The sequence below is a fragment of the Hyla sarda genome, unplaced genomic scaffold (assembly GCF_029499605.1).
Source record: "Hyla sarda isolate aHylSar1 unplaced genomic scaffold, aHylSar1.hap1 scaffold_2522, whole genome shotgun sequence".
NCBI lineage: Eukaryota > Metazoa > Chordata > Amphibia > Anura > Hylidae > Hyla > Hyla sarda.
In genome coordinates this window covers 1-23,479 of record NW_026609210.1, presented here as the reverse complement: position 1 = coordinate 23,479, position 23,479 = coordinate 1, and the positions used below count along the sequence as shown (strand labels likewise).

Here is a 23,479-nt window from a genome sequence, read left to right as displayed (position 1 = left end):
CTTATGAAGAAATATAAAATCTCATCCCTTCCCCAATATCGCGCCACACCCCTACCTCTTAATTCCCTGGTTGAACGTGATGGACATATGTCTTTTTTCGACCGTACTAACTATGTAACTATGTAACATAACATGGGGGGGGGGTCTCCTGGCTGTTCACACAGGTGTGTCATTGCTGTACATTGACCATGCATTGCTTCTGTGGTATTGCAAAGGCAAAGACAAATGCTTCCAGCCATCCATTGCACTAATGGATTGGTCATCAGCTGGCTGTCTATGTCCCGCATCAATATAGACCAAAGTACAGAGGGTTAGGCTATGCTATTGTGCACCTACCTGATGCATCAGAAGGTGCGAGGCCCTTGCTAAATTCTGTGCACAGACTTTGAGATCTATGCTTTAGACTGTATCTAAACCTGCTCCAACATGGACTGACATTCTGGCCTACTTTCAGCCGATGCGACTTGTCTGTCGCTGAACAGTCGCTTTTTATGTATTCAGCACCTATGTATAATGTTGTAAAAATGCTCTAGAAGCTAAAGTCGCAGAAATGTCACACATATTTGGCCTGCAACTTTCTGTGCGACAAATTCAGACAGGAAAAATCAGTATAAATCCTTAGAAAATTATCCCCCAGTGTCTCCATCTGCTGGCGGTATTGAATAAGCATTGCTGCACTGATGGGGTATGCATTAGACGAAAAAAAAGAAGAAAAAGAAGAATAATACGCCCAGAAAAGAGGCGAAAAGGAGAAAAACGTAAAAAAACGTGAAAAAAAAGTAAGAGGAGGAGAAGGGAAAAAAAGGTGGAAATGGGTTTAAAAGTGATTTCGGCGGAGAAATATATATATATATATATATATATATATATATATATATATATATATATATATATACGCGCACACACACACATATATATAAACGTATTCTCCGTTGAGATATTGCAGCCGCTGCTGTGTCCAGGCCCAGGAGCCTTAGCACTGTGCTGTGATGTCACTCAATACCACTGACATCACTAGGTGTAAACAACATCTCTCCTTTGCTGTGTATGTGACTATGGAGCTGTTTGGTGATGTCGTCTATTACGGCCTTCATAGAAGCAACAGGAGATTGTTGCATCCATCTTGAACCCTCAGAACTACAGTGCTATGATGTCACTCACTTCCACAGGCCTTGCAGAGTGTAAACAACAACAACCCAGCTTTGTTGTGTATGTAACCAAAGGGATTTGTGATGTCACCTAGAACCTTCACAGCAGCGACAGCTTTATGAGGAGCATCAGCACTGCTCTGCCTGAGCAGAACCATCACCGCCATAGGTTGTCAAATAACCCGGATTTAACCCACACAGGTAAGTCCAATGGGGTGCAGGCATGTCCTCTATGCTTACAGCTTCCCGTGGGTGTTGGTTTGATACCGTTTGGGGACAGCCAAGGAGGCATCTGCAGGCAACAAAGGTAGGTGTGTGCTTGTGTGTGTGTTTCCTATGCAGATCCTAAGCCCAGTGTCACATGCAAGTAGGAGGAGTAAGAAGGGTTCCTGGCAAATCCGGGTTATGGATTGCATTTAAAAAGGCCCCGTGGGAGTGCAATGGGCCCCTGTCTTGCTGCTTAGCAATAATGGTATGGGTTTAGGTTCTGCTGTGTGTACTGGTGGTTGACTGCCCCCCAGCCCAGAGTGTGCATGGAAAATTGTCTGGCAGCCTCCCTGACAGCAAGCAGTGATAGTGCCCATGAAGGGGACCTTGTTGGGCCCGCCCCTTTCACGGTTATCGCTTCTCGGCCTTTTGGCTAAGATCAAGTGTAGTATCTGTTCTTATCAGTTTAATATCTGATACGTCCCCTATCTGGGGACCATATATTAAATGGATTTTTGAGAACGGGGGCCGATTTCGAAGCTTGCTTCCGTCGCCCTATGCATTGACCCGATATGGCAGTATCTTCGGGTACAGTGCACCACCCCCTTACAGGGTTAAAAAGAAAGATTCCTACTTTCATTGCTACCTGCTTGCTGGCTAGCCAGCTAGCCAGCCCTGTGGGCCTTGCTGCTGCTGCAGCCAAAAAACAAAAGGTGGTGCTGCTGCTGCTTCTGCTGCTTCTGCTTCTGCTTGTGTCTGGCCCCTGTTGGAGCGTCCAGGCACAGGACTTCTGCTGCTGCTGACTAAATGGCCTCCTTAATTGGATCATTTGAGTAGCCAGCACACCTGTGCAGGTAGGGCATGACATGATAGGCAGCTGCCTTGATAGCGGGTGGGTGCTGAATGTTCCTAATTGACAAAATAAGATTAATGCTTATGAAGAAATATAAAATCTCATCCCTTCCCCAATATCGCGCCACACCCCTACCCCTTAATTCCCTGGTTGAACGTGATGGACATATGTCTTTTTTCGACCGTACTAACTATGTAACTATGTAACATAACATGGGGGGGGGGTCTCCTGGCTGTTCACACAGGTGTGTCATTGCTGTACATTGACCATGCATTGCTTCTGTGGTATTGCAAAGGCAAAGACAAATGCTTCCAGCCATCCATTGCACTAATGGATTGGTCATCAGCTGGCTGTCTATGTCCCGCATCAATATAGACCAAAGTACAGAGGGTTAGGCTATGCTATTGTGCACCTACCTGATGCATCAGAAGGTGCGAGGCCCTTGCTAAATTCTGTGCACAGACTTTGAGATCTATGCTTTAGACTGTATCTAAACCTGCTCCAACATGGACTGACATTCTGGCCTACTTTCAGCCGATGCGACTTGTCTGTCGCTGAACAGTCGCTTTTTATGTATTCAGCACCTATGTATAATGTTGTAAAAATGCTCTAGAAGCTAAAGTCGCAGAAATGTCACACATATTTGGCCTGCAACTTTCTGTGCGACAAATTCAGACAGGAAAAATCAGTATAAATCCTTAGAAAATTATCCCCCAGTGTCTCCATCTGCTGGCGGTATTGAATAAGCATTGCTGCACTGATGGGGTATGCATTAGACGAAAAAAAAGAAGAAAAAGAAGAATAATACGCCCAGAAAAGAGGCGAAAAGGAGAAAAACGTAAAAAAACGTGAAAAAAAAGTAAGAGGAGGAGAAGGGAAAAAAAGGTGGAAATGGGTTTAAAAGTGATTTCGGCGGAGAAATATATATATATATATATATATATATATATATATATATGCGCACACACACACATAGATATAAACGTATTCTCCGTTGAGATATTGCAGCCGCTGCTGTGTCCAGGCCCAGGAGCCTTAGCACTGTGCTGTGATGTCACTCAATACCACTGACATCACTAGGTGTAAACAACATCTCTCCTTTGCTGTGTATGTGACTATGGAGCTGTTTGGTGATGTCGTCTATTACGGCCTTCATAGAAGCAACAGGAGATTGTTGCATCCATCTTGAACCCTCAGAACTACAGTTCTATGATGTCACTCACTTCCACAGGCCTTGCAGAGTGTAAACAACAACAACCCAGCTTTGTTGTGTATGTAACCAAAGGGATTTGTGATGTCACCTAGAACCTTCACAGCAGCGACAGCTTTATGAGGAGCATCAGCACTGCTCTGCCTGAGCAGAACCATCACCGCCATAGGTTGTCAAATAACCCGGATTTAACCCACACAGGTAAGTCCAATGGGGTGCAGGCATGTCCTCTATGCTTACAGCTTCCCGTGGGTGTTGGTTTGATACCGTTTGGGGACAGCCAAGGAGGCATCTGCAGGCAACAAAGGTAGGTGTGTGCTTGTGTGTGTGTTTCCTATGCAGATCCTAAGCCCAGTGTCACATGCAAGTAGGAGGAGTAAGAAGGGTTCCTGGCAAATCCGGGTTATGGATTGCATTTAAAAAGGCCCCGTGGGAGTGCAATGGGCCCCTGTCTTGCTGCTTAGCAATAATGGTATGGGTTTAGGTTCTGCTGTGTGTACTGGTGGTTGACTGCCCCCCAGCCCAGAGTGTGCATGGAAAATTGTCTGGCAGCCTCCCTGACAGCAAGCAGTGATAGTGCCCATGAAGGGGACCTTGTTGGGCCCGCCCCTTTCACGGTTATCGCTTCTCGGCCTTTTGGCTAAGATCAAGTGTAGTATCTGTTCTTATCAGTTTAATATCTGATACGTCCCCTATCTGGGGACCATATATTAAATGGATTTTTGAGAACGGGGGCCGATTTCGAAGCTTGCTTCCGTCGCCCTATGCATTGACCCGATATGGCAGTATCTTCGGGTACAGTGCACCACCCCCTTACAGGGTTAAAAAGAAAGATTCCTACTTTCATTGCTACCTGCTTGCTGGCTAGCCAGCTAGCCAGCCCTGTGGGCCTTGCTGCTGCTGCAGCCAAAAAACAAAAGGTGGTGCTGCTGCTGCTTCTGCTGCTTCTGCTTCTGCTTGTGTCTGGCCCCTGTTGGAGCGTCCAGGCACAGGACTTCTGCTGCTGCTGACTAAATGGCCTCCTTAATTGGATCATTTGAGTAGCCAGCACACCTGTGCAGGTAGGGCATGACATGATAGGCAGCTGCCTTGATAGCGGGTGGGTGCTGAATGTTCCTAATTGACAAAATAAGATTAATGCTTATGAAGAAATATAAAATCTCATCCCTTCCCCAATATCGCGCCACACCCCTACCCCTTAATTCCCTGGTTGAACGTGATGGACATATGTCTTTTTTCGACCGTACTAACTATGTAACTATGTAACATAACATGGGGGGGGGGTCTCCTGGCTGTTCACACAGGTGTGTCATTGCTGTACATTGACCATGCATTGCTTCTGTGGTATTGCAAAGGCAAAGACAAATGCTTCCAGCCATCCATTGCACTAATGGATTGGTCATCAGCTGGCTGTCTATGTCCCGCATCAATATAGACCAAAGTACAGAGGGTTAGGCTATGCTATTGTGCACCTACCTGATGCATCAGAAGGTGCGAGGCCCTTGCTAAATTCTGTGCACAGACTTTGAGATCTATGCTTTAGACTGTATCTAAACCTGCTCCAACATGGACTGACATTCTGGCCTACTTTCAGCCGATGCGACTTGTCTGTCGCTGAACAGTCGCTTTTTATGTATTCAGCACCTATGTATAATGTTGTAAAAATGCTCTAGAAGCTAAAGTCGCAGAAATGTCACACATATTTGGCCTGCAACTTTCTGTGCGACAAATTCAGACAGGAAAAATCAGTATAAATCCTTAGAAAATTATCCCCCAGTGTCTCCATCTGCTGGCGGTATTGAATAAGCATTGCTGCACTGATGGGGTATGCATTAGACGAAAAAAAAGAAGAAAAAGAAGAATAATACGCCCAGAAAAGAGGCGAAAAGGAGAAAAACGTAAAAAAACGTGAAAAAAAAGTAAGAGGAGGAGAAGGGAAAAAAAGGTGGAAATGGGTTTAAAAGTGATTTCGGCGGAGAAATATATATATATATATATATATATATATATATATATATATATATGCGCACACACACACATAAATATAAACGTATTCTCCGTTGAGATATTGCAGCCGCTGCTGTGTCCAGGCCCAGGAGCCTTAGCACTGTGCTGTGATGTCACTCAATACCACTGACATCACTAGGTGTAAACAACATCTCTCCTTTGCTGTGTATGTGACTATGGAGCTGTTTGGTGATGTCGTCTATTACGGCCTTCATAGAAGCAACAGGAGATTGTTGCATCCATCTTGAACCCTCAGAACTACAGTGCTATGATGTCACTCACTTCCACAGGCCTTGCAGAGTGTAAACAACAACAACCCAGCTTTGTTGTGTATGTAACCAAAGGGATTTGTGATGTCACCTAGAACCTTCACAGCAGCGACAGCTTTATGAGGAGCATCAGCACTGCTCTGCCTGAGCAGAACCATCACCGCCATAGGTTGTCAAATAACCCGGATTTAACCCACACAGGTAAGTCCAATGGGGTGCAGGCATGTCCTCTATGCTTACAGCTTCCCGTGGGTGTTGGTTTGATACCGTTTGGGGACAGCCAAGGAGGCATCTGCAGGCAACAAAGGTAGGTGTGTGCTTGTGTGTGTGTTTCCTATGCAGATCCTAAGCCCAGTGTCACATGCAAGTAGGAGGAGTAAGAAGGGTTCCTGGCAAATCCGGGTTATGGATTGCATTTAAAAAGGCCCCGTGGGAGTGCAATGGGCCCCTGTCTTGCTGCTTAGCAATAATGGTATGGGTTTAGGTTCTGCTGTGTGTACTGGTGGTTGACTGCCCCCCAGCCCAGAGTGTGCATGGAAAATTGTCTGGCAGCCTCCCTGACAGCAAGCAGTGATAGTGCCCATGAAGGGGACCTTGTTGGGCCCGCCCCTTTCACGGTTATCGCTTCTCGGCCTTTTGGCTAAGATCAAGTGTAGTATCTGTTCTTATCAGTTTAATATCTGATACGTCCCCTATCTGGGGACCATATATTAAATGGATTTTTGAGAACGGGGGCCGATTTCGAAGCTTGCTTCCGTCGCCCTATGCATTGACCCGATATGGCAGTATCTTCGGGTACAGTGCACCACCCCCTTACAGGGTTAAAAAGAAAGATTCCTACTTTCATTGCTACCTGCTTGCTGGCTAGCCAGCTAGCCAGCCCTGTGGGCCTTGCTGCTGCTGCAGCCAAAAAACAAAAGGTGGTGCTGCTGCTGCTTCTGCTGCTTCTGCTTCTGCTTGTGTCTGGCCCCTGTTGGAGCGTCCAGGCACAGGACTTCTGCTGCTGCTGACTAAATGGCCTCCTTAATTGGATCATTTGAGTAGCCAGCACACCTGTGCAGGTAGGGCATGACATGATAGGCAGCTGCCTTGATAGCGGGTGGGTGCTGAATGTTCCTAATTGACAAAATAAGATTAATGCTTATGAAGAAATATAAAATCTCATCCCTTCCCCAATATCGCGCCACACCCCTACCCCTTAATTCCCTGGTTGAACGTGATGGACATATGTCTTTTTTCGACCGTACTAACTATGTAACTATGTAACATAACATGGGGGGGGGGTCTCCTGGCTGTTCACACAGGTGTGTCATTGCTGTACATTGACCATGCATTGCTTCTGTGGTATTGCAAAGGCAAAGACAAATGCTTCCAGCCATCCATTGCACTAATGGATTGGTCATCAGCTGGCTGTCTATGTCCCGCATCAATATAGACCAAAGTACAGAGGGTTAGGCTATGCTATTGTGCACCTACCTGATGCATCAGAAGGTGCGAGGCCCTTGCTAAATTCTGTGCACAGACTTTGAGATCTATGCTTTAGACTGTATCTAAACCTGCTCCAACATGGACTGACATTCTGGCCTACTTTCAGCCGATGCGACTTGTCTGTCGCTGAACAGTCGCTTTTTATGTATTCAGCACCTATGTATAATGTTGTAAAAATGCTCTAGAAGCTAAAGTCGCAGAAATGTCACACATATTTGGCCTGCAACTTTCTGTGCGACAAATTCAGACAGGAAAAATCAGTATAAATCCTTAGAAAATTATCCCCCAGTGTCTCCATCTGCTGGCGGTATTGAATAAGCATTGCTGCACTGATGGGGTATGCATTAGACGAAAAAAAAGAAGAAAAAGAAGAATAATACGCCCAGAAAAGAGGCGAAAAGGAGAAAAACGTAAAAAAACGTGAAAAAAAAGTAAGAGGAGGAGAAGGGAAAAAAAGGTGGAAATGGGTTTAAAAGTGATTTCGGCGGAGAAATATATATATATATATATATATATATATATATATATATATATATATGCGCACACACACACATAGATATAAACGTATTCTCCGTTGAGATATTGCAGCCGCTGCTGTGTCCAGGCCCAGGAGCCTTAGCACTGTGCTGTGATGTCACTCAATACCACTGACATCACTAGGTGTAAACAACATCTCTCCTTTGCTGTGTATGTGACTATGGAGCTGTTTGGTGATGTCGTCTATTACGGCCTTCATAGAAGCAACAGGAGATTGTTGCATCCATCTTGAACCCTCAGAACTACAGTTCTATGATGTCACTCACTTCCACAGGCCTTGCAGAGTGTAAACAACAACAACCCAGCTTTGTTGTGTATGTAACCAAAGGGATTTGTGATGTCACCTAGAACCTTCACAGCAGCGACAGCTTTATGAGGAGCATCAGCACTGCTCTGCCTGAGCAGAACCATCACCGCCATAGGTTGTCAAATAACCCGGATTTAACCCACACAGGTAAGTCCAATGGGGTGCAGGCATGTCCTCTATGCTTACAGCTTCCCGTGGGTGTTGGTTTGATACCGTTTGGGGACAGCCAAGGAGGCATCTGCAGGCAACAAAGGTAGGTGTGTGCTTGTGTGTGTGTTTCCTATGCAGATCCTAAGCCCAGTGTCACATGCAAGTAGGAGGAGTAAGAAGGGTTCCTGGCAAATCCGGGTTATGGATTGCATTTAAAAAGGCCCCGTGGGAGTGCAATGGGCCCCTGTCTTGCTGCTTAGCAATAATGGTATGGGTTTAGGTTCTGCTGTGTGTACTGGTGGTTGACTGCCCCCCAGCCCAGAGTGTGCATGGAAAATTGTCTGGCAGCCTCCCTGACAGCAAGCAGTGATAGTGCCCATGAAGGGGACCTTGTTGGGCCCGCCCCTTTCACGGTTATCGCTTCTCGGCCTTTTGGCTAAGATCAAGTGTAGTATCTGTTCTTATCAGTTTAATATCTGATACGTCCCCTATCTGGGGACCATATATTAAATGGATTTTTGAGAACGGGGGCCGATTTCGAAGCTTGCTTCCGTCGCCCTATGCATTGACCCGATATGGCAGTATCTTCGGGTACAGTGCACCACCCCCTTACAGGGTTAAAAAGAAAGATTCCTACTTTCATTGCTACCTGCTTGCTGGCTAGCCAGCTAGCCAGCCCTGTGGGCCTTGCTGCTGCTGCAGCCAAAAAACAAAAGGTGGTGCTGCTGCTGCTTCTGCTGCTTCTGCTTCTGCTTGTGTCTGGCCCCTGTTGGAGCGTCCAGGCACAGGACTTCTGCTGCTGCTGACTAAATGGCCTCCTTAATTGGATCATTTGAGTAGCCAGCACACCTGTGCAGGTAGGGCATGACATGATAGGCAGCTGCCTTGATAGCGGGTGGGTGCTGAATGTTCCTAATTGACAAAATAAGATTAATGCTTATGAAGAAATATAAAATCTCATCCCTTCCCCAATATCGCGCCACACCCCTACCCCTTAATTCCCTGGTTGAACGTGATGGACATATGTCTTTTTTCGACCGTACTAACTATGTAACTATGTAACATAACATGGGGGGGGGGTCTCCTGGCTGTTCACACAGGTGTGTCATTGCTGTACATTGACCATGCATTGCTTCTGTGGTATTGCAAAGGCAAAGACAAATGCTTCCAGCCATCCATTGCACTAATGGATTGGTCATCAGCTGGCTGTCTATGTCCCGCATCAATATAGACCAAAGTACAGAGGGTTAGGCTATGCTATTGTGCACCTACCTGATGCATCAGAAGGTGCGAGGCCCTTGCTAAATTCTGTGCACAGACTTTGAGATCTATGCTTTAGACTGTATCTAAACCTGCTCCAACATGGACTGACATTCTGGCCTACTTTCAGCCGATGCGACTTGTCTGTCGCTGAACAGTCGCTTTTTATGTATTCAGCACCTATGTATAATGTTGTAAAAATGCTCTAGAAGCTAAAGTCGCAGAAATGTCACACATATTTGGCCTGCAACTTTCTGTGCGACAAATTCAGACAGGAAAAATCAGTATAAATCCTTAGAAAATTATCCCCCAGTGTCTCCATCTGCTGGCGGTATTGAATAAGCATTGCTGCACTGATGGGGTATGCATTAGACGAAAAAAAAGAAGAAAAAGAAGAATAATACGCCCAGAAAAGAGGCGAAAAGGAGAAAAACGTAAAAAAACGTGAAAAAAAAGTAAGAGGAGGAGAAGGGAAAAAAAGGTGGAAATGGGTTTAAAAGTGATTTCGGCGGAGAAATATATATATATATATATATATATATATATATATATATATATATATATATGCGCACACACACACATAAATATAAACGTATTCTCCGTTGAGATATTGCAGCCGCTGCTGTGTCCAGGCCCAGGAGCCTTAGCACTGTGCTGTGATGTCACTCAATACCACTGACATCACTAGGTGTAAACAACATCTCTCCTTTGCTGTGTATGTGACTATGGAGCTGTTTGGTGATGTCGTCTATTACGGCCTTCATAGAAGCAACAGGAGATTGTTGCATCCATCTTGAACCCTCAGAACTACAGTGCTATGATGTCACTCACTTCCACAGGCCTTGCAGAGTGTAAACAACAACAACCCAGCTTTGTTGTGTATGTAACCAAAGGGATTTGTGATGTCACCTAGAACCTTCACAGCAGCGACAGCTTTATGAGGAGCATCAGCACTGCTCTGCCTGAGCAGAACCATCACCGCCATAGGTTGTCAAATAACCCGGATTTAACCCACACAGGTAAGTCCAATGGGGTGCAGGCATGTCCTCTATGCTTACAGCTTCCCGTGGGTGTTGGTTTGATACCGTTTGGGGACAGCCAAGGAGGCATCTGCAGGCAACAAAGGTAGGTGTGTGCTTGTGTGTGTGTTTCCTATGCAGATCCTAAGCCCAGTGTCACATGCAAGTAGGAGGAGTAAGAAGGGTTCCTGGCAAATCCGGGTTATGGATTGCATTTAAAAAGGCCCCGTGGGAGTGCAATGGGCCCCTGTCTTGCTGCTTAGCAATAATGGTATGGGTTTAGGTTCTGCTGTGTGTACTGGTGGTTGACTGCCCCCCAGCCCAGAGTGTGCATGGAAAATTGTCTGGCAGCCTCCCTGACAGCAAGCAGTGATAGTGCCCATGAAGGGGACCTTGTTGGGCCCGCCCCTTTCACGGTTATCGCTTCTCGGCCTTTTGGCTAAGATCAAGTGTAGTATCTGTTCTTATCAGTTTAATATCTGATACGTCCCCTATCTGGGGACCATATATTAAATGGATTTTTGAGAACGGGGGCCGATTTCGAAGCTTGCTTCCGTCGCCCTATGCATTGACCCGATATGGCAGTATCTTCGGGTACAGAGCACCACCCCCTTACAGGGTTAAAAAGAAAGATTCCTACTTTCATTGCTACCTGCTTGCTGGCTAGCCAGCTAGCCAGCCCTGTGGGCCTTGCTGCTGCTGCAGCCAAAAAACAAAAGGTGGTGCTGCTGCTGCTTCTGCTGCTTCTGCTTCTGCTTGTGTCTGGCCCCTGTTGGAGCGTCCAGGCACAGGACTTCTGCTGCTGCTGACTAAATGGCCTCCTTAATTGGATCATTTGAGTAGCCAGCACACCTGTGCAGGTAGGGCATGACATGATAGGCAGCTGCCTTGATAGCGGGTGGGTGCTGAATGTTCCTAATTGACAAAATAAGATTAATGCTTATGAAGAAATATAAAATCTCATCCCTTCCCCAATATCGCGCCACACCCCTACCCCTTAATTCCCTGGTTGAACGTGATGGACATATGTCTTTTTTCGACCGTACTAACTATGTAACTATGTAACATAACATGGGGGGGGGGTCTCCTGGCTGTTCACACAGGTGTGTCATTGCTGTACATTGACCATGCATTGCTTCTGTGGTATTGCAAAGGCAAAGACAAATGCTTCCAGCCATCCATTGCACTAATGGATTGGTCATCAGCTGGCTGTCTATGTCCCGCATCAATATAGACCAAAGTACAGAGGGTTAGGCTATGCTATTGTGCACCTACCTGATGCATCAGAAGGTGCGAGGCCCTTGCTAAATTCTGTGCACAGACTTTGAGATCTATGCTTTAGACTGTATCTAAACCTGCTCCAACATGGACTGACATTCTGGCCTACTTTCAGCCGATGCGACTTGTCTGTCGCTGAACAGTCGCTTTTTATGTATTCAGCACCTATGTATAATGTTGTAAAAATGCTCTAGAAGCTAAAGTCGCAGAAATGTCACACATATTTGGCCTGCAACTTTCTGTGCGACAAATTCAGACAGGAAAAATCAGTATAAATCCTTAGAAAATTATCCCCCAGTGTCTCCATCTGCTGGCGGTATTGAATAAGCATTGCTGCACTGATGGGGTATGCATTAGACGAAAAAAAAGAAGAAAAAGAAGAATAATACGCCCAGAAAAGAGGCGAAAAGGAGAAAAACGTAAAAAAACGTGAAAAAAAAGTAAGAGGAGGAGAAGGGAAAAAAAGGTGGAAATGGGTTTAAAAGTGATTTCGGCGGAGAAATATATATATATATATATATATATATATATATATATATATATATATATATATGCGCACACACACACATAGATATAAACGTATTCTCCGTTGAGATATTGCAGCCGCTGCTGTGTCCAGGCCCAGGAGCCTTAGCACTGTGCTGTGATGTCACTCAATACCACTGACATCACTAGGTGTAAACAACATCTCTCCTTTGCTGTGTATGTGACTATGGAGCTGTTTGGTGATGTCGTCTATTACGGCCTTCATAGAAGCAACAGGAGATTGTTGCATCCATCTTGAACCCTCAGAACTACAGTGCTATGATGTCACTCACTTCCACAGGCCTTGCAGAGTGTAAACAACAACAACCCAGCTTTGTTGTGTATGTAACCAAAGGGATTTGTGATGTCACCTAGAACCTTCACAGCAGCGACAGCTTTATGAGGAGCATCAGCACTGCTCTGCCTGAGCAGAACCATCACCGCCATAGGTTGTCAAATAACCCGGATTTAACCCACACAGGTAAGTCCAATGGGGTGCAGGCATGTCCTCTATGCTTACAGCTTCCCGTGGGTGTTGGTTTGATACCGTTTGGGGACAGCCAAGGAGGCATCTGCAGGCAACAAAGGTAGGTGTGTGCTTGTGTGTGTGTTTCCTATGCAGATCCTAAGCCCAGTGTCACATGCAAGTAGGAGGAGTAAGAAGGGTTCCTGGCAAATCCGGGTTATGGATTGCATTTAAAAAGGCCCCGTGGGAGTGCAATGGGCCCCTGTCTTGCTGCTTAGCAATAATGGTATGGGTTTAGGTTCTGCTGTGTGTACTGGTGGTTGACTGCCCCCCAGCCCAGAGTGTGCATGGAAAATTGTCTGGCAGCCTCCCTGACAGCAAGCAGTGATAGTGCCCATGAAGGGGACCTTGTTGGGCCCGCCCCTTTCACGGTTATCGCTTCTCGGCCTTTTGGCTAAGATCAAGTGTAGTATCTGTTCTTATCAGTTTAATATCTGATACGTCCCCTATCTGGGGACCATATATTAAATGGATTTTTGAGAACGGGGGCCGATTTCGAAGCTTGCTTCCGTCGCCCTATGCATTGACCCGATATGGCAGTATCTTCGGGTACAGTGCACCACCCCCTTACAGGGTTAAAAAGAAAGATTCCTACTTTCATTGCTACCTGCTTGCTGGCTAGCCAGCTAGCCAGCCCTGTGGGCCTTGCTGCTGCTGCAGCCAAAAAACAAAAGGTGGTGCTGCTGCTGCTTCTGCTGCTTCTGCTTCTGCTTGTGTCTGGCCCCTGTTGGAGCGTCCAGGCACAGGACTTCTGCTGCTGCTGACTAAATGGCCTCCTTAATTGGATCATTTGAGTAGCCAGCACACCTGTGCAGGTAGGGCATGACATGATAGGCAGCTGCCTTGATAGCGGGTGGGTGCTGAATGTTCCTAATTGACAAAATAAGATTAATGCTTATGAAGAAATATAAAATCTCATCCCTTCCCCAATATCGCGCCACACCCCTACCCCTTAATTCCCTGGTTGAACGTGATGGACATATGTCTTTTTTCGACCGTACTAACTATGTAACTATGTAACATAACATGGGGGGGGGGTCTCCTGGCTGTTCACACAGGTGTGTCATTGCTGTACATTGACCATGCATTGCTTCTGTGGTATTGCAAAGGCAAAGACAAATGCTTCCAGCCATCCATTGCACTAATGGATTGGTCATCAGCTGGCTGTCTATGTCCCGCATCAATATAGACCAAAGTACAGAGGGTTAGGCTATGCTATTGTGCACCTACCTGATGCATCAGAAGGTGCGAGGCCCTTGCTAAATTCTGTGCACAGACTTTGAGATCTATGCTTTAGACTGTATCTAAACCTGCTCCAACATGGACTGACATTCTGGCCTACTTTCAGCCGATGCGACTTGTCTGTCGCTGAACAGTCGCTTTTTATGTATTCAGCACCTATGTATAATGTTGTAAAAATGCTCTAGAAGCTAAAGTCGCAGAAATGTCACACATATTTGGCCTGCAACTTTCTGTGCGACAAATTCAGACAGGAAAAATCAGTATAAATCCTTAGAAAATTATCCCCCAGTGTCTCCATCTGCTGGCGGTATTGAATAAGCATTGCTGCACTGATGGGGTATGCATTAGACGAAAAAAAAGAAGAAAAAGAAGAATAATACGCCCAGAAAAGAGGCGAAAAGGAGAAAAACGTAAAAAAACGTGAAAAAAAAGTAAGAGGAGGAGAAGGGAAAAAAAGGTGGAAATGGGTTTAAAAGTGATTTCGGCGGAGAAATATATATATATATATATATATATATATATATATATATATATATATATATATATATGCGCACACACACACATAGATATAAACGTATTCTCCGTTGAGATATTGCAGCCGCTGCTGTGTCCAGGCCCAGGAGCCTTAGCACTGTGCTGTGATGTCACTCAATACCACTGACATCACTAGGTGTAAACAACATCTCTCCTTTGCTGTGTATGTGACTATGGAGCTGTTTGGTGATGTCGTCTATTACGGCCTTCATAGAAGCAACAGGAGATTGTTGCATCCATCTTGAACCCTCAGAACTACAGTTCTATGATGTCACTCACTTCCACAGGCCTTGCAGAGTGTAAACAACAACAACCCAGCTTTGTTGTGTATGTAACCAAAGGGATTTGTGATGTCACCTAGAACCTTCACAGCAGCGACAGCTTTATGAGGAGCATCAGCACTGCTCTGCCTGAGCAGAACCATCACCGCCATAGGTTGTCAAATAACCCGGATTTAACCCACACAGGTAAGTCCAATGGGGTGCAGGCATGTCCTCTATGCTTACAGCTTCCCGTGGGTGTTGGTTTGATACCGTTTGGGGACAGCCAAGGAGGCATCTGCAGGCAACAAAGGTAGGTGTGTGCTTGTGTGTGTGTTTCCTATGCAGATCCTAAGCCCAGTGTCACATGCAAGTAGGAGGAGTAAGAAGGGTTCCTGGCAAATCCGGGTTATGGATTGCATTTAAAAAGGCCCCGTGGGAGTGCAATGGGCCCCTGTCTTGCTGCTTAGCAATAATGGTATGGGTTTAGGTTCTGCTGTGTGTACTGGTGGTTGACTGCCCCCCAGCCCAGAGTGTGCATGGAAAATTGTCTGGCAGCCTCCCTGACAGCAAGCAGTGATAGTGCCCATGAAGGGGACCTTGTTGGGCCCGCCCCTTTCACGGTTATCGCTTCTCGGCCTTTTGGCTAAGATCAAGTGTAGTATCTGTTCTTATCAGTTTAATATCTGATACGTCCCCTATCTGGGGACCATATATTAAATGGATTTTTGAGAACGGGGGCCGATTTCGAAGCTTGCTTCCGTCGCCCTATGCATTGACCCGATATGGCAGTATCTTCGGGTACAGTGCACCACCCCCTTACAGGGTTAAAAAGAAAGATTCCTACTTTCATTGCTACCTGCTTGCTGGCTAGCCAGCTAGCCAGCCCTGTGGGCCTTGCTGCTGCTGCAGCCAAAAAACAAAAGGTGGTGCTGCTGCTGCTTCTGCTGCTTCTGCTTCTGCTTGTGTCTGGCCCCTGTTGGAGCGTCCAGGCACAGGACTTCTGCTGCTGCTGACTAAATGGCCTCCTTAATTGGATCATTTGAGTAGCCAGCACACCTGTGCAGGTAGGGCATGACATGATAGGCAGCTGCCTTGATAGCGGGTGGGTGCTGAATGTTCCTAATTGACAAAATAAGATTAATGCTTATGAAGAAATATAAAATCTCATCCCTTCCCCAATATCGCGCCACACCCCTACCCCTTAATTCCCTGGTTGAACGTGATGGACATATGTCTTTTTTCGACCGTACTAACTATGTAACTATGTAACATAACATGGGGGGGGGGTCTCCTGGCTGTTCACACAGGTGTGTCATTGCTGTACATTGACCATGCATTGCTTCTGTGGTATTGCAAAGGCAAAGACAAATGCTTCCAGCCATCCATTGCACTAATGGATTGGTCATCAGCTGGCTGTCTATGTCCCGCATCAATATAGACCAAAGTACAGAGGGTTAGGCTATGCTATTGTGCACCTACCTGATGCATCAGAAGGTGCGAGGCCCTTGCTAAATTCTGTGCACAGACTTTGAGATCTATGCTTTAGACTGTATCTAAACCTGCTCCAACATGGACTGACATTCTGGCCTACTTTCAGCCGATGCGACTTGTCTGTCGCTGAACAGTCGCTTTTTATGTATTCAGCACCTATGTATAATGTTGTAAAAATGCTCTAGAAGCTAAAGTCGCAGAAATGTCACACATATTTGGCCTGCAACTTTCTGTGCGACAAATTCAGACAGGAAAAATCAGTATAAATCCTTAGAAAATTATCCCCCAGTGTCTCCATCTGCTGGCGGTATTGAATAAGCATTGCTGCACTGATGGGGTATGCATTAGACGAAAAAAAAGAAGAAAAAGAAGAATAATACGCCCAGAAAAGAGGCGAAAAGGAGAAAAACGTAAAAAAACGTGAAAAAAAAGTAAGAGGAGGAGAAGGGAAAAAAAGGTGGAAATGGGTTTAAAAGTGATTTCGGCGGAGAAATATATATATATATATATATATATATATATATATATATATATGCGCACACACACACATAAATATAAACGTATTCTCCGTTGAGATATTGCAGCCGCTGCTGTGTCCAGGCCCAGGAGCCTTAGCACTGTGCTGTGATGTCACTCAATACCACTGACATCACTAGGTGTAAACAACATCTCTCCTTTGCTGTGTATGTGACTATGGAGCTGTTTGGTGATGTCGTCTATTACGGCCTTCATAGAAGCAACAGGAGATTGTTGCATCCATCTTGAACCCTCAGAACTACAGTGCTATGATGTCACTCACTTCCACAGGCCTTGCAGAGTGTAAACAACAACAACCCAGCTTTGTTGTGTATGTAACCAAAGGGATTTGTGATGTCACCTAGAACCTTCACAGCAGCGACAGCTTTATGAGGAGCATCAGCACTGCTCTGCCTGAGCAGAACCATCACCGCCATAGGTTGTCAAATAACCCGGATTTAACCCACACAGGTAAGTCCAATGGGGTGCAGGCATGTCCTCTATGCTTACAGCTTCCCGTGGGTGTTGGTTTGATACCGTTTGGGGACAGCCAAGGAGGCATCTGCAGGCAACAAAGGTAGGTGTGTGCTTGTGTGTGTGTTTCCTATGCAGATCCTAAGCCCAGTGTCACATGCAAGTAGGAGGAGTAAGAAGGGTTCCTGGCAAATCCGGGTTATGGATTGCATTTAAAAAGGCCCCGTGGGAGTGCAATGGGCCCCTGTCTTGCTGCTTAGCAATAATGGTATGGGTTTAGGTTCTGCTGTGTGTACTGGTGGTTGACTGCCCCCCAGCCCAGAGTGTGCATGGAAAATTGTCTGGCAGCCTCCCTGACAGCAAGCAGTGATAGTGCCCATGAAGGGGACCTTGTTGGGCCCGCCCCTTTCACGGTTATCGCTTCTCGGCCTTTTGGCTAAGATCAAGTGTAGTATCTGTTCTTATCAGTTTAATATCTGATACGTCCCCTATCTGGGGACCATATATTAAATGGATTTTTGAGAACGGGGGCCGATTTCGAAGCTTGCTTCCGTCGCCCTATGCATTGACCCGATATGGCAGTATCTTCGGGTACAGTGCACCACCCCCTTACAGGGTTAAAAAGAAAGATTCCTACTTTCATTGCTACCTGCTTGCTGGCTAGCCAGCTAGCCAGCCCTGTGGGCCTTGCTGCTGCTGCAGCCAAAAAACAAAAGGTGGTGCTGCTGCTGCTTCTGCTGCTTCTGCTTCTGCTTGTGTCTGGCCCCTGTTGGAGCGTCCAGGCACAGGACTTCTGCTGCTGCTGACTAAATGGCCTCCTTAATTGGATCATTTGAGTAGCCAGCACACCTGTGCAGGTAGGGCATGACATGATAGGCAGCTGCCTTGATAGCGGGTGGGTGCTGAATGTTCCTAATTGACAAAATAAGATTAATGCTTATGAAGAAATATAAAATCTCATCCCTTCCCCAATATCGCGCCACACCCCTACCCCTTAATTCCCTGGTTGAACGTGATGGACATATGTCTTTTTTCGACCGTACTAACTATGTAACTATGTAACATAACATGGGGGGGGGGTCTCCTGGCTGTTCACACAGGTGTGTCATTGCTGTACATTGACCATGCATTGCTTCTGTGGTATTGCAAAGGCAAAGACAAATGCTTCCAGCCATCCATTGCACTAATGGATTGGTCATCAGCTGGCTGTCTATGTCCCGCATCAATATAGACCAAAGTACAGAGGGTTAGGCTATGCTATTGTGCACCTACCTGATGCATCAGAAGGTGCGAGGCCCTTGCTAAATTCTGTGCACAGACTTTGAGATCTATGCTTTAGACTGTATCTAAACCTGCTCCAACATGGACTGACATTCTGGCCTACTTTCAGCCGATGCGACTTGTCTGTCGCTGAACAGTCGCTTTTTATGTATTCAGCACCTATGTATAATGTTGTAAAAATGCTCTAGAAGCTAAAGTCGCAGAAATGTCACACATATTTGGCCTGCAACTTTCTGTGCGACAAATTCAGACAGGAAAAATCAGTATAAATCCTTAGAAAATTATCCCCCAGTGTCTCCATCTGCTGGCGGTATTGAATAAGCATTGCTGCACTGATGGGGTATGCATTAGACGAAAAAAAAGAAGAAAAAGAAGAATAATACGCCCAGAAAAGAGGCGAAAAGGAGAAAAACGTAAAAAAACGTGAAAAAAAAGTAAGAGGAGGAGAAGGGAAAAAAAGGTGGAAATGGGTTTAAAAGTGATTTCGGCGGAGAAATATATATATATATATATATATATATATATATATATATATGCGCACACACACACATAGATATAAACGTATTCTCCGTTGAGATATTGCAGCCGCTGCTGTGTCCAGGCCCAGGAGCCTTAGCACTGTGCTGTGATGTCACTCAATACCACTGACATCACTAGGTGTAAACAACATCTCTCCTTTGCTGTGTATGTGACTATGGAGCTGTTTGGTGATGTCGTCTATTACGGCCTTCATAGAAGCAACAGGAGATTGTTGCATCCATCTTGAACCCTCAGAACTACAGTTCTATGATGTCACTCACTTCCACAGGCCTTGCAGAGTGTAAACAACAACAACCCAGCTTTGTTGTGTATGTAACCAAAGGGATTTGTGATGTCACCTAGAACCTTCACAGCAGCGACAGCTTTATGAGGAGCATCAGCACTGCTCTGCCTGAGCAGAACCATCACCGCCATAGGTTGTCAAATAACCCGGATTTAACCCACACAGGTAAGTCCAATGGGGTGCAGGCATGTCCTCTATGCTTACAGCTTCCCGTGGGTGTTGGTTTGATACCGTTTGGGGACAGCCAAGGAGGCATCTGCAGGCAACAAAGGTAGGTGTGTGCTTGTGTGTGTGTTTCCTATGCAGATCCTAAGCCCAGTGTCACATGCAAGTAGGAGGAGTAAGAAGGGTTCCTGGCAAATCCGGGTTATGGATTGCATTTAAAAAGGCCCCGTGGGAGTGCAATGGGCCCCTGTCTTGCTGCTTAGCAATAATGGTATGGGTTTAGGTTCTGCTGTGTGTACTGGTGGTTGACTGCCCCCCAGCCCAGAGTGTGCATGGAAAATTGTCTGGCAGCCTCCCTGACAGCAAGCAGTGATAGTGCCCATGAAGGGGACCTTGTTGGGCCCGCCCCTTTCACGGTTATCGCTTCTCGGCCTTTTGGCTAAGATCAAGTGTAGTATCTGTTCTTATCAGTTTAATATCTGATACGTCCCCTATCTGGGGACCATATATTAAATGGATTTTTGAGAACGGGGGCCGATTTCGAAGCTTGCTTCCGTCGCCCTATGCATTGACCCGATATGGCAGTATCTTCGGGTACAGTGCACCACCCCCTTACAGGGTTAAAAAGAAAGATTCCTACTTTCATTGCTACCTGCTTGCTGGCTAGCCAGCTAGCCAGCCCTGTGGGCCTTGCTGCTGCTGCAGCCAAAAAACAAAAGGTGGTGCTGCTGCTGCTTCTGCTGCTTCTGCTTCTGCTTGTGTCTGGCCCCTGTTGGAGCGTCCAGGCACAGGACTTCTGCTGCTGCTGACTAAATGGCCTCCTTAATTGGATCATTTGAGTAGCCAGCACACCTGTGCAGGTAGGGCATGACATGATAGGCAGCTGCCTTGATAGCGGGTGGGTGCTGAATGTTCCTAATTGACAAAATAAGATTAATGCTTATGAAGAAATATAAAATCTCATCCCTTCCCCAATATCGCGCCACACCCCTACCCCTTAATTCCCTGGTTGAACGTGATGGACATATGTCTTTTTTCGACCGTACTAACTATGTAACTATGTAACATAACATGGGGGGGGGGTCTCCTGGCTGTTCACACAGGTGTGTCATTGCTGTACATTGACCATGCATTGCTTCTGTGGTATTGCAAAGGCAAAGACAAATGCTTCCAGCCATCCATTGCACTAATGGATTGGTCATCAGCTGGCTGTCTATGTCCCGCATCAATATAGACCAAAGTACAGAGGGTTAGGCTATGCTATTGTGCACCTACCTGATGCATCAGAAGGTGCGAGGCCCTTGCTAAATTCTGTGCACAGACTTTGAGATCTATGCTTTAGACTGTATCTAAACCTGCTCCAACATGGACTGACATTCTGGCCTACTTTCAGCCGATGCGACTTGTCTGTCGCTGAACAGTCGCTTTTTATGTATTCAGCACCTATGTATAATGTTGTAAAAATGCTCTAGAAGCTAAAGTCGCAGAAATGTCACACATATTTGGCCTGCAACTTTCTGTGCGACAAATTCAGACAGGAAAAATCAGTATAAATCCTTAGAAAATTATCCCCCAGTGTCTCCATCTGCTGGCGGTATTGAATAAGCATTGCTGCACTGATGGGGTATGCATTAGACGAAAAAAAAGAAGAAAAAGAAGAATAATACGCCCAGAAAAGAGGCGAAAAGGAGAAAAACGTAAAAAAACGTGAAAAAAAAGTAAGAGGAGGAGAAGGGAAAAAAAGGTGGAAATGGGTTTAAAAGTGATTTCGGCGGAGAAATATATATATATATATATATATATATATATATATATATATATATATGCGCACACACACACATAGATATAAACGTATTCTCCGTTGAGATATTGCAGCCGCTGCTGTGTCCAGGCCCAGGAGCCTTAGCACTGTGCTGTGATGTCACTCAATACCACTGACATCACTAGGTGTAAACAACATCTCTCCTTTGCTGTGTATGTGACTATGGAGCTGTTTGGTGATGTCGTCTATTACGGCCTTCATAGAAGCAACAGGAGATTGTTGCATCCATCTTGAACCCTCAGAACTACAGTGCTATGATGTCACTCACTTCCACAGGCCTTGCAGAGTGTAAACAACAACAACCCAGCTTTGTTGTGTATGTAACCAAAGGGATTTGTGATGTCACCTAGAACCTTCACAGCAGCGACAGCTTTATGAGGAGCATCAGCACTGCTCTGCCTGAGCAGAACCATCACCGCCATAGGTTGTCAAATAACCCGGATTTAACCCACACAGGTAAGTCCAATGGGGTGCAGGCATGTCCTCTATGCTTACAGCTTCCCGTGGGTGTTGGTTTGATACCGTTTGGGGACAGCCAAGGAGGCATCTGCAGGCAACAAAGGTAGGTGTGTGCTTGTGTGTGTGTTTCCTATGCAGATCCTAAGCCCAGTGTCACATGCAAGTAGGAGGAGTAAGAAGGGTTCCTGGCAAATCCGGGTTATGGATTGCATTTAAAAAGGCCCCGTGGGAGTGCAATGGGCCCCTGTCTTGCTGCTTAGCAATAATGGTATGGGTTTAGGTTCTGCTGTGTGTACTGGTGGTTGACTGCCCCCCAGCCCAGAGTGTGCATGGAAAATTGTCTGGCAGCCTCCCTGACAGCAAGCAGTGATAGTGCCCATGAAGGGGACCTTGTTGGGCCCGCCCCTTTCACGGTTATCGCTTCTCGGCCTTTTGGCTAAGATCAAGTGTAGTATCTGTTCTTATCAGTTTAATATCTGATACGTCCCCTATCTGGGGACCATATATTAAATGGATTTTTGAGAACGGGGGCCGATTTCGAAGCTTGCTTCCGTCGCCCTATGCATTGACCCGATATGGCAGTATCTTCGGGTACAGTGCACCACCCCCTTACAGGGTTAAAAAGAAAGATTCCTACTTTCATTGCTACCTGCTTGCTGGCTAGCCAGCTAGCCAGCCCTGTGGGCCTTGCTGCTGCTGCAGCCAAAAAACAAAAGGTGGTGCTGCTGCTGCTTCTGCTGCTTCTGCTTCTGCTTGTGTCTGGCCCCTGTTGGAGCGTCCAGGCACAGGACTTCTGCTGCTGCTGACTAAATGGCCTCCTTAATTGGATCATTTGAGTAGCCAGCACACCTGTGCAGGTAGGGCATGACATGATAGGCAGCTGCCTTGATAGCGGGTGGGTGCTGAATGTTCCTAATTGACAAAATAAGATTAATGCTTATGAAGAAATATAAAATCTCATCCCTTCCCCAATATCGCGCCACACCCCTACCCCTTAATTCCCTGGTTGAACGTGATGGACATATGTCTTTTTTCGACCGTACTAACTATGTAACTATGTAACATAACATGGGGGGGGGGTCTCCTGGCTGTTCACACAGGTGTGTCATTGCTGTACATTGACCATGCATTGCTTCTGTGGTATTGCAAAGGCAAAGACAAATGCTTCCAGCCATCCATTGCACTAATGGATTGGTCATCAGCTGGCTGTCTATGTCCCGCATCAATATAGACCAAAGTACAGAGGGTTAGGCTATGCTATTGTGCACCTACCTGATGCATCAGAAGGTGCGAGGCCCTTGCTAAATTCTGTGCACAGACTTTGAGATCTATGCTTTAGACTGTATCTAAACCTGCTCCAACATGGACTGACATTCTGGCCTACTTTCAGCCGATGCGACTTGTCTGTCGCTGAACAGTCGCTTTTTATGTATTCAGCACCTATGTATAATGTTGTAAAAATGCTCTAGAAGCTAAAGTCGCAGAAATGTCACACATATTTGGCCTGCAACTTTCTGTGCGACAAATTCAGACAGGAAAAATCAGTATAAATCCTTAGAAAATTATCCCCCAGTGTCTCCATCTGCTGGCGGTATTGAATAAGCATTGCTGCACTGATGGGGTAT

General features: G+C 46.0%; 10 non-coding genes across 10 annotated transcripts; all 10 read left to right on the top strand.

The window, feature by feature from the left end:
* Positions 1-1,768: 1,768 nt before the first annotated feature.
* Positions 1,769-1,959, top strand: LOC130323663 (U2 spliceosomal RNA). Its single transcript, XR_008868893.1, has one exon. It is a non-coding gene; the product is annotated as a U2 spliceosomal RNA (small nuclear RNA).
* Positions 1,960-4,038: 2,079 nt separating this feature from the next.
* LOC130323662 (U2 spliceosomal RNA) lies at positions 4,039-4,229 on the top strand. Its single transcript, XR_008868892.1, has one exon. It is a non-coding gene; the product is annotated as a U2 spliceosomal RNA (small nuclear RNA).
* Positions 4,230-6,314: 2,085 nt separating this feature from the next.
* Positions 6,315-6,505, top strand: LOC130323661 (U2 spliceosomal RNA). Its single transcript, XR_008868891.1, has one exon. It is a non-coding gene; the product is annotated as a U2 spliceosomal RNA (small nuclear RNA).
* A 2,087-nt stretch (positions 6,506-8,592) lies between these two features.
* Positions 8,593-8,783, top strand: LOC130323660 (U2 spliceosomal RNA). The gene has a single exon (XR_008868890.1). It is a non-coding gene; the product is annotated as a U2 spliceosomal RNA (small nuclear RNA).
* A 2,091-nt stretch (positions 8,784-10,874) lies between these two features.
* Positions 10,875-11,065, top strand: LOC130323673 (U2 spliceosomal RNA). Its single transcript, XR_008868902.1, has one exon. It is a non-coding gene; the product is annotated as a U2 spliceosomal RNA (small nuclear RNA).
* A 2,093-nt stretch (positions 11,066-13,158) lies between these two features.
* On the top strand, positions 13,159-13,349 carry LOC130323677 (U2 spliceosomal RNA). The gene has a single exon (XR_008868905.1). It is a non-coding gene; the product is annotated as a U2 spliceosomal RNA (small nuclear RNA).
* Positions 13,350-15,446: 2,097 nt separating this feature from the next.
* Positions 15,447-15,637, top strand: LOC130323676 (U2 spliceosomal RNA). The gene has a single exon (XR_008868904.1). It is a non-coding gene; the product is annotated as a U2 spliceosomal RNA (small nuclear RNA).
* A 2,083-nt stretch (positions 15,638-17,720) lies between these two features.
* On the top strand, positions 17,721-17,911 carry LOC130323674 (U2 spliceosomal RNA). Its single transcript, XR_008868903.1, has one exon. It is a non-coding gene; the product is annotated as a U2 spliceosomal RNA (small nuclear RNA).
* A 2,081-nt stretch (positions 17,912-19,992) lies between these two features.
* On the top strand, positions 19,993-20,183 carry LOC130323671 (U2 spliceosomal RNA). The gene has a single exon (XR_008868900.1). It is a non-coding gene; the product is annotated as a U2 spliceosomal RNA (small nuclear RNA).
* A 2,087-nt stretch (positions 20,184-22,270) lies between these two features.
* LOC130323659 (U2 spliceosomal RNA) lies at positions 22,271-22,461 on the top strand. The gene has a single exon (XR_008868889.1). It is a non-coding gene; the product is annotated as a U2 spliceosomal RNA (small nuclear RNA).
* The last annotated feature ends 1,018 nt before the right edge of the window (positions 22,462-23,479 follow it).